The sequence below is a fragment of the Pinus tabuliformis genome, chromosome 4_1 (genome assembly GCF_031772625.1).
Source record: "Pinus tabuliformis cultivar Carrire ecotype Pingquan chromosome 4_1, CPIR1, whole genome shotgun sequence".
Classification (NCBI taxonomy): domain Eukaryota; kingdom Viridiplantae; phylum Streptophyta; class Pinopsida; order Pinales; family Pinaceae; genus Pinus; species Pinus tabuliformis.
Window position 1 is genome coordinate 432,691,864 of NC_142303.1, and position 10,896 is coordinate 432,702,759.

The 10,896-nt window shown below is 33.0% G+C and overlaps 1 pseudogene; it reads left to right on the plus strand.

Annotated features, from left to right (window-relative positions):
* The first annotated feature begins 9,736 nt into the window (after positions 1 to 9,736).
* LOC149176142 (ethylene-responsive transcription factor ERF016 pseudogene) lies at positions 9,737 to 10,522 on the plus strand (annotated as a pseudogene).
* Positions 10,523 to 10,896: the final 374 nt, after the last annotated feature.

Below are 10,896 nucleotides of genomic sequence, written 5' to 3' on the forward strand. Positions count from 1 at the left end.
TTCATGGCTAGATGTTTGGATTGTCAGCAAGTAAATGTAGAGTGTAAGCATCTAGGTGGTCTACTACAACCTATTGTGATTCTAGAATATAAATGGGAGGTCATTTCCATGGATCATTACAGGTCTTCCGAGGATAGTGAGACAACATGATTTTGTGATGGTCATGGTTGACAGGTTGAGAAAGGTAGCTCACTTCATTCTAGTGAAGACTACATATTTAGATAGTGAGGTGGCACAAGTTTTCATCAGGGAGATAGTGAGATTACATGGTGTTCCAAAGAATATTGTGTCAGACAGGGATGCGAAGTTAAATTCCAAGTTCTAGAAGGAGCTATTTGAAAGTTTGGGTACAAAGTTGGCCTTTAGTACAACTTATCATCCACAGATAGATGGACAGACAGAGAGGGTCAATAGGATCTTGAAGGATATGCTAAGGATGTATGACATGAACCAACAAAGAAGATGGGAGGAGTATCTTCAATTGGTTGAGTTCGCATACAACAATGGTTATCAAGAGTCATTGAGGATGAGTCCCTTCGAGGCATTGTATGGGCGGAGTTGTAATAATCCATCAGCTGGCACGATCTAGTGAACAGGGTAATTATTAGACCAGATATGTTGGCAGGCATGGAACAAGAAATGTAGTTTATAAAGAAGAATCTAAATGCAGCACATGATAGACATAAGTTTTATGCAGACCAACACATGGTATTCAAGGAGTTTAAGGTTGGGGAGCATGTGTATTTGCGCATCAAGCCTAAGAAGAGCTCTTTAAGGATTGGATCGTGTGCTAAGTTGGCACCACAATATTGTGGGACTCTTGAGATCCTTGAGAGGATTGGACCAGTGGCCTATCGACTTGCATTGCCTCCAATAGTGAAAGTCCATGATGTTTTCCATGTTTCATTGCTTAAAAGGTATATAAAGAATGTTGATCATGTTATTAATTGTTCTATATTGCAGGTTGAGCAAGAAGGATAATTCTAGTCGAACCCTCAGTGCATATTGCAACGAAAGCATCTCATGCTCAGGAACATATCCATAGAGAAAGTTAAAGTGCAGTGTAAGCACTTTGGGCCTGAAGACACTACATGGGAGATGGCAGATTAGATGTGGGCCATGTATCCTTATTTGTTTTCTAGTTGAGGCAAAGCAATTTTGGTTTGATGTTTGGTATATGTTTTATCGATGTTTTGGTATATGCACATATGTATATGGATGTAAATAATGCCACGAGCTAAGTTATAAAGCTCCAATAAGTGGTATGGTCGTTATCTTGCCATGTTGTCATAATGTTTTTCTTTTGAGCAAGTCATTCATCATAAATACTGCAACGAGCTAAGTTATAAAGCTCCATGGGTAGTATGTTTTCTTTTCAGCAGTTTTGCTGAGGTCTTGGTGTGGTTTAACACCGAGGACAATGTTCCCCAAGGGGGAGGGGTTTGTAACAAACTCTGGTTAAAATTTCATTTAATAAAAGTTAATAAAGGCAAAATAAGACCACGGTTAAGGGACACGTATTCCAAGTTGAATGTTGGGCAAAGATATCCTAGTGGGCATCACTAGATGTGTTTATGGCTAAAGGAAATTGGCAAAGGAAAAGGCATTAAAAAGGAAAAAATGTATTTTGACACATTTATTTATGAAAATAAAGGAAATTAGGAGAAAAGTAAGGTGAAAGGTCACATTTTACATGTGAAGAGGAAATTGAAGGAAAAGAAATGGAAAATGAAGAAAATAGAGGTCTCATTGATAAAAAGGATTCTGAGGACCAGTTTGTAACCTTTTGTCATTTCAATTTTGGATCTCTCTCATTACTCTCTCTCTCTCTAACACTCTTGGACACTTAGAGTTTACTTGGAGCACTCTAGTATTGGAGCAAGGAAGGGAAAAGAAAGCAAAGGAAAGGAATGAAAGAAAGGATCAAGCAAGGAAGAGCAAGATCAATCAACTTCAGCAGGAAAACTTGCAGGTAACATATTGCATGTGTGATTTCCTAATTGGTTTTGACAAGCATGACTTTGCATGTTGGTGTATGGTTCTCTTGTTGTCGATGCCATGGTTTTGTTGGGTTATGAAAGTGGTTTTCAGCCTAGCCTTGCCTTTTTTAAGATAGCCATGGTGTGATGGGATTGCTTTCTCAGTTTTGAGCTTCGGAATTGCCAGACGGTTTCAGAATTTGGGGTGTAGGTGGTCTCAAGAAAACCCCAAAGGCCTAGGAATCCCTTGACCAGTTTTGGGGGAATACATGATAAATCCTAAGGGTGGAGTCTCAGTTTAGGGCTTAGTGATTCAGTGTGGATTCCGATAAATCCTGAGAGACAAGGAGATGGAAAATTCCTCAAGGATAGTGATGGAGTCCGAAGGAATTCCTAGCTCGGTTCGGTTTTGTGATCTCGGTGTCGGTTTTGGTGAGATCATGGTTTGGTGAGGGTGGAGGTGGTTTAACCTATGGATTCCCTTGGTTGTTTTTGGATTGTCTTATCCATGAGATCCCACATTAATGCCTAGAATATGGCATGGCAGTGACTGACTGAAATAAATATTTGGTTCAACCATGTCTGTGGTGGGATGGTACATGGAATTCCCAAAACTGGTCGAATTTTACTGTGTTTAATAAATGCTAAGTTCTCTTGATTTTGTACTTGTTAATATGTGGCTTTAATGACTTTTATCTCATTTTTGTTTTCATGGCTTAATGCTGGTTATAAGCATGGTTATATGACTGGTTCTTGCAATGGTTATTTCATGTATTTATTTGTAACTGAAAGGATAATGAATGCAAGACCTTATTGATGTCAAATAGTTAAGAGAAGAGGGTGGTGATCCTTCTTATCAAGTCTCATATGAGTTATCAATGATTTATGCTCTGTCCTGTATTCATTTCGTATAGATTTCATCGATGCCAAGCGTTTGAAAAAATGTCAGTCCAGGTTGGGGATGGTCAGGCCTAGTCCTAGAGTTAGTTTTGATTTGCAAGTCTTGCTATTATGTAAATCATGGATTATGAAAGTGTCATTGAGTTCTCAGCAGTGATCTCAGCTCTTAGCTTGAAAACGTGGCTCAAATCTCGGGGACGCTATCACAACGCTGAGAAAAAAAGTCCCTAGACACTGGCAGGGTATGCCGTGGGAGCGTCCAAATCCTTCTGGATGCTGGCATGCCCATATCATGGGAGAGTTCGGGGGTAATTGGTCTAAAAACGCAATAAGACCCAAGGGCTAGTTACCTGAGAGGTTGGGATGGTTCTTGGGAGTCCTCTTGCTGATGTGGAAGGTATGTATGGTGTGTTTCTGCCGGTTCCACTTCCTTAAGGCGACCTAGGAGTTCGAATCATATCATAGTAACTTCTCATCACATGTTTACCCTAGTTGGCCGGTTACTTGGGTAGATGTGAGAGGAGGGCATTATAGAAAATTATTTTTGGTATTTTCAGTCAAGGTATGGATCCAACAATGATTTATTGTGACAATTAGAGTTGTATTAAACTTTCTTAGAGTCGAATATTTCATGACAGATCCAAGCACAATGATATCATGTACCATCACTTGTGGGATTGTGTGCAGAGGAGAATTATGATGCTACAGTACATTCCAACTGAGAAGCTAGATGTAGATATTTTGACAAAGGAATTGTCAAGAGGCAAATTTGAATTCCATAGGTGTAGGATAGGGATGGTGCAAAGTCCCTTTCTTGGTACGAGGGAGTGTTAGAAATTGTAGCAATAAAGGCTCAATTTGACTTGTGCCTTAGTCAAATTGAGTAATTCAATTTTCCACATCGGTAGGATGACTTGAATTGCAGTTAACTTGTGTGACATGGCATTGTCTACTAGTTAGATAAGTAAATTCGAGTTATAGTCTTGGTGTACAATTTGTGCATGTAGTGATTGCTAAAATTTCGCAATCTAGTTCAGTTGAACTTTGTTAACTAAGCTCAAGTAATTAATTGAGTTAGTTGAAGGTCAACTGAGTTGTAGAACTACTGTTAACTCAGTGATGTCTCAGTTAAACTAGTCAATCAGCTAAAAATATCCTAGACATGCATGGAATTAAAATTGCCTAGCTGTAGTGGAGGAAAAGGTACATTTTAATTATCAATTGTATACTAGTTGAGTGTACAGACTTGGCATTGATGCAGGTGATCAATTCCTTGGGATTTGCGCAAGGAAATAGGGAATTCCCCTATTATTTAGAAGCCTAATTTCTCCTGAATTGCGTAAGGAAATAGGAGGAATTTGGGGCCCTGAATTGGCTAAGTGTTGGCCAGAGCAGGACAATTAGCAGGAGAACAAGTTTACAGTGTAGGGTGTGCTTAAGGATTGAAGCAATACATTGTAATAGTTTCTCATTCTCATCTGATTATTGAAAAAAAATGGAGGGGTTTTTCCCAGTTGGTTTCCCCTATAAATCATTATGTTCTTGTGGTTTTTATGGTTGCATGTTATAGCATGTGTTTCAAAATTGTTATTTCCATTCCATAGAATAGTAGAGGAAATTTGTAATCTCTTTATTTCAGTTCGATTTCATCAGTAGTAGCAAATTTCTATTAATTTCTACAATTATAGGGTTGAAAGGTACCCTTTCTCCATATCTTGGTAACCTATTGTTATTGTGCACTTTAAATATTAAAAAAAAGGATTTGATCTAAATTGGACTGCTTAAAGCACTAATAGAACATTACTTGACCTACCCTTTATTTCACTATTGAGTTTTAATCCAAAAACTTCATCTAATTGCACACACCTTAAATGGATTCAATTTCCATATAACTTTTGAGAGGGACCATATAATAGGACTCATTCGTGGAGAAGGACCAGTGCATTACATGCATCTAACTGGTATGATTTTTATGCATTTTTGTATTGAAATGAAATCACACTTAAAGATTTGAACCTGTGTACTTGTTTGGATTTGGCAACAATGGATTTTACATAAAATGTTCAAATACTTGGCTAACTAGTCCATAGTAATTGTTTAGGAAGAGGCACATGTATTTTCCTTTTTAAAAAAGTTCAATAATGACAGGCTCTTAAGGGATCCCACGCTATTGTTAAGCAAATATACTTTGTTCATTCCACCGGATGTTTTAAATATTCATGATTGCAAATTCTCAGAACTTATCATGGTGAATTTACTGTTAGATAAAACCAACACCATAACAAACAACCTTCAAAGATCCTTTTAGATGAACACATGAACACCTGCAAAATTATTATAATAAGTACCTTAATAAGATGTGTTATCAATTGAAAAATAAAAAACCATGTGAATAATTGAAAGAAACAAAACCCATACAATTTTAAATTCTAAGGTCAATGAAAATTTTCTAGGTACCTGCAAATTTACAGTCACTACATTTTCCATTAAATTCAATAGCTTAATAGATTTAGCCTAAGATTTTGGCCTTGCAAATGTTGTGTACATATTCCCAATGAGAAGCACATTGGATACAATTGGTCAAGGAATAGTGAAAACAGAAACTAATAGATGTTAGAAATCTTGTGTCAAGATTGCCATTGAGTATTAACTAAAGCTTTGATGCAAATATCCAAAGATTACAAAATATTGGAAAAGATGTGGTTAGAAGGACAAAACCAAAAGCAAAAGCAAACCCTGCATCCGAACGATTAGGGCAACAATTTAGATTATGAAATTGTAAAGCAAGGGTTGTTGGATGTAAGTGCCTCAACGAGCCATGTAGTGTATGTGTTGAATTTATTCTGTTTGGGGAAGCTTCTTGTGTTTGCGACGTTATTGTAAATATATGAACAAAATATTATTATTTTGTATATCCTTAAAAACATGATACAAAATAAACAAAATTGTTTGTGTTCAAGCATCAATAGTCTTCATCTTTTAATTTCCTAGTAAGTGATAACAAAATGAATAAGCTTTTAGTAGATAATAACCACTACTAAGTTTGCACAATTATAATTTTACTCCTACATGTTCATAAATAATGGTAAGTAATAACTCCCTATAATTATATTTATTTCCATCTTGTCCTTATTCATTTTTATGAAAATACTTGCTTAAATTAAGGTGGGCAATAATACTTGCAAATACTTGTTTTTTCAATGATTTTAATTTTAGGTGGTTTTCCTATGAAGCTTAACAATGAAAAATGATTTTAATTTTAGGTGGTTTTCCCATGAAGCTTAACAATGAAAAATGATTGCAAAAATATTTTTAAAACATGTCATAAATATTGCAATTACATCTAGAAATTATGGAAAACAAAAACAAACAAAAAAAATGGAAGACAATTTTCCACATGGCACAAAGGGTGCAATCAAATGTTAGAAAAATATTTTTTTCATTATTATTGAAAATAAATATTTCCTTTTCAAAATTAAACATTATAACTTGCATTGGTCAATACTAAACTAATGGTGGTCAACAAGAAGATCAATTCTATCATAGAATGATGGTTACAGTCATTTATCAACTATTTATATTATATGGCTATGCTAGTTATAAAACAATTAATATATAAGTTAAACATATATACATTTAATAAGAAAAACAAGTAACAAGATATACATTTACTCCCACCTTACCATGTAGATTCTTAATTATGTTTTGTTACAATACATATGACAGCTTGACATTTTTTTAATTAATCAATTTAATCGAGAAGGAAAAACAATATAACTACTTTGGAGATAAATCTCAATTTTTGATTCGTGTATATTACTATGAATATTCTAAAATATTTTATGCAGGTTAAATCCCTACCATCCACCTTATAGTTATTAATAATTAAATTTAAATTTTGGAAAGCCTTTGGTAGTCTAACCAGCTTCCGCCAGAGATTTTTGTAAATGTAGGTTAAAGTTGTTAAATTTCAAGCGTTTTGGTGCCCAGGAGGTTTTTGATGGCCCTGAATCCATTGTCACCTTCAAAAAGATGATTTAAACATTGATTCTGCAAGATTTGTTGAAATTTTTTTACCTAGATTTATGCCAAAGTTGAAATATTTTTGCCCAGATTCTGGCCAAAAGTAATCGTCCAAGCAATTCCTCTGCCTTGGTAGACTTGTCCAGCCAAAATAAATACTTGTCCAACCAAAATAAATATGTCTATCAACATAAATAAAATAACCATGAAAATATTAATGATTTTTTAAGATTCATAAAAATGATAAAATAAATAATAAAAAATACTCTTTTCTCAAAATATTATTTTTAAAAATGATTAACTAATAGATTTAAAAGAATAATTTAATTATTAAAAATTCGTATTTTGTTGTTTTAAAGATAATGATGTTCATATCTATTTTTTTGTAAGCTTGAGAGGACCACATTTTCAACATGTCCAATACATCACCCCGACTGGGGTAGGTAATGGAACTAGTGACTTCACATCAAAAAGTACCTTAACATAATACCCAACCACCCTCTATCCAAAATCCAATAGACAATCATATCCAATTTCTTTAAAATTACACATTTTATAAATTTATGGATTCTAATTTTTTTAATAAAAATTAAACATTAAAAAATACTAATTTTAATTTTTCAAACTTATAATATTAAACAAAATATTTTCTTATTAATACCAATAAAATTTATAAAATATTTATATTACACATCTATACTATAATATCATAGTAAATATAAATAATTATAATACATAAACATCTTAATCTAATACGCATTTCAAAATATATTTTACATTATAAGTAATTATTTAAACATTTCATTAATAAATATAAATAATTATATTACATAAACATCTTAATCTAATACACATTTCAAAATATATTTGACATTATAAGTAAATATTTAAACATTTCATTTTAAACTTTAAATATTTATTGTTTGATTGTTTTTATAATATTTAATTTTAATTTATAATAAACTATGGTGTTTATTTTAAAATACGGTTTCTAGAATAGAATATATATGTTGGTAGATGAGGTTTAATAAAGAAAATATAGTTTTCATCAACTTAAACTCTAATTCTAATTTTGGTAGTGAATTAATTTGTTCATTATTATTTTATTTTGATGGTTCCAATAAAAATGAGCCTCATAACCAGTGTGACAAATAAAGTAAGATTAAAATGAGGAAAAAAAACATTAAAAAGAATATTTTAATTATATAATAATATAATTTAAATTTAATAATAATATAATTTAAATTTAATAATATTTAATTTATCAAATTATTCAATTATTTAACTTATATAATTATACTAATTAGTCGAATTTAAAAATTTTAAAAAATTATATACTTATAATTATCAAAGATCTTAAAATATTCCTTTCCTTTGTTGCAACTAGAACCTATTACAAATAATGAAACTCAAATATTAATAGTTTATTAAAGAATGGCCCTTTTTGAAATCCATTACTCAAGCCATTATAGATATCATTGGTGATCTAATAAGAATTGATTTAGGAAAGGTCAAAAAGTTTTTTTTTAAGGGTGGTTTAAATGATAGAGAAGAAATTTAATTTTATTGTTTGAAGTAGTTGATAGTCTTTTAATTACTATTGTTTTTAGAGTGTCAAGGGTTAGCTAATGAGAGGGGTGCATTACGCTCGACCTCATGGGTTAGACTTTGTTAATAAGCACTTGGTAAAATATTAAAAAAAAAAAAAGAATTAATATGGTTTTTAATAATTGTATTTAAAAAAAATATTAAATGAAATGAGTTTGAAATATAATATTGAAAGTTTTTAATGATATATATTTTAATAATTGTATTTTTTTTAAATGTTATTAAAATAATATGAATTTAAAATAATAAATTTGGGTTATTTTAAGTTGTTGGGTAAAATGGTTGTTATTTTTTTCACTCAAAATCAATTTTTTACGAATGATATAATGATGAGAAATATTATTGTAATGGTTACATTAAAACTAGTACAACCACATTAAAAATATTAATGTGGTTGATATAGTCAAAGGCTTCATAAATATAACCAAAAAATTATTGTGACACAAAGAATGTCTTACTAATACACACATTTAATAATGAGGAACTTATTATGGAGGAACTTATTAAAATTGGAATAATCTCAAATCTTTAAGAAATTGATAAGTGGAGAATCACGTGACACCAATATAATTTTTTAAATTAATTAATTAAAAACACAAATAACTTGATTTGATGTGTATATAACCTTGATGCATCTAACTTGAAAAATATAAAAAAGGACTTGATTTGATACCATGTATATATGTCATCATTTCTGAAAATGGTAATACATATTACACACACCTCTATTTTGACATGTGGATATGTCAACTTTGATGCATCAAACTTGAAAAATATTAAAAAAAACACTTGATTTGATACGATGTATATATGTCGTCATTTCTGAAAATGGTAGTACATATTACACACCCCTTTAAATAGAATATAAAATTGTCAAACTTTGAATTAAAAAACAAATGACTTATGTATATATATATGTCATCATTTCTGAAATTGGAAATACACACACCTTCGAAAAGAATACAAAATTGTCAATATTTTAATTAAAAAACAAAGGACTTGACTTTAGTTGCCTCTCTGATTTTATCGATAGACGCAAGCGTACACTTGAGAAATGCTCCAATGCCTTAAAATAGATGCATATTCACACGTTTAACACGCAAAAGCGTTCGCCCATGTACTCACGACTGTCACACATGTACCGCATCAAGTCAATCCACACGGTTTCAGGCAACTATATATACGCTGCCAAAGCTTGCAGCCATTCGCAATTTCGCACCATCAAAACATTCTCAGCCGAAGAAGCAGCCGGTTCCGAGTTCGAATCCTTGCCCTAACGCAGTGACTCAATCTTTAGTGACTCCCCCGCAACATGGTTAAACCCTTGCCAAAACAGACCAGCCCGAGCGGACCGGAAAACTGCCAAATGAAGTCGCGGCAGTTCAAAGGAATCCGACAGAGAAAATGGGGGAAATGGGTATCGGAAATTCGAATGCCGAATTCCAGGGCCAAAATCTGGCTGGGCTCTTACGACTCCCCGGAAAAAGCTGCCCGCGCCTACGACTTTGCGGTGTACTGTCTAAGAGGGTCGAAGGCCAAATTCAATTTTCCCAACTCCCCGCCAGAAATTCCATGCCCCTCTTCTCTGTCGCCGCCGCAAATTCAAGCCGCCGCAGCCAGGTTCGCCACAGAAGATTTCCGGCTGCCGTCAGAAGAGGTCGCGGTAACCTCCTCTTCGGAAGCAGAGTCCGGCATTGACAGCCAACAGATTTCTGCGGAACAGTGCCCCACATTCTGGGATTCGTTACTGCTTGAAGATCTGGACAGTGGCGAGTCACTAAATTTAGAGGATTTTCCTCCGTTAGATTTCTCTATGGACGATTTTGGGTTTCTGTTCGAGCAGACAAAAGACTGGGGGCTTTTCTAGAGAAAAAGATTCATCTACCTCTGCAGGCGATTTTGCCATTAAAGATTGATTAACGTATATACTCTATCTGAAATTTATGAGATTAGTGAGGTTTCCGAGGGCTTTCATCGATGGAAATTGATGCGTCCTTGGGGAAACTGTAAGCTGCGCGGCCGCTTGAAAATGGCGCCATCTATCTTTATTTGTATATAATTAGAAATTTAACATTGCTTATTCTTTACCACTCTTTGTCACAAACTAACCAAAATCACAGTTAAATGAAATCTCCTTGAACTAAAATTAAATTAAGCGATTCCCTTTTGGTTTCTCTTCTTTTATTTATTTATTTAATATTCCTTTCTAATTTATTTAAATTTTTTATTAATCAATAATTAATTATTGTTGTTATCCTGCTGCTCCACAGGATATTGCAATTGGTAATTGCGCTGAACTTAATTAGTTGAGTCAATATATTTTTTGATTTAATAAATTATATATATATATATTTTGCAATTGGTAATTGCGCTGAACTTAATTAGT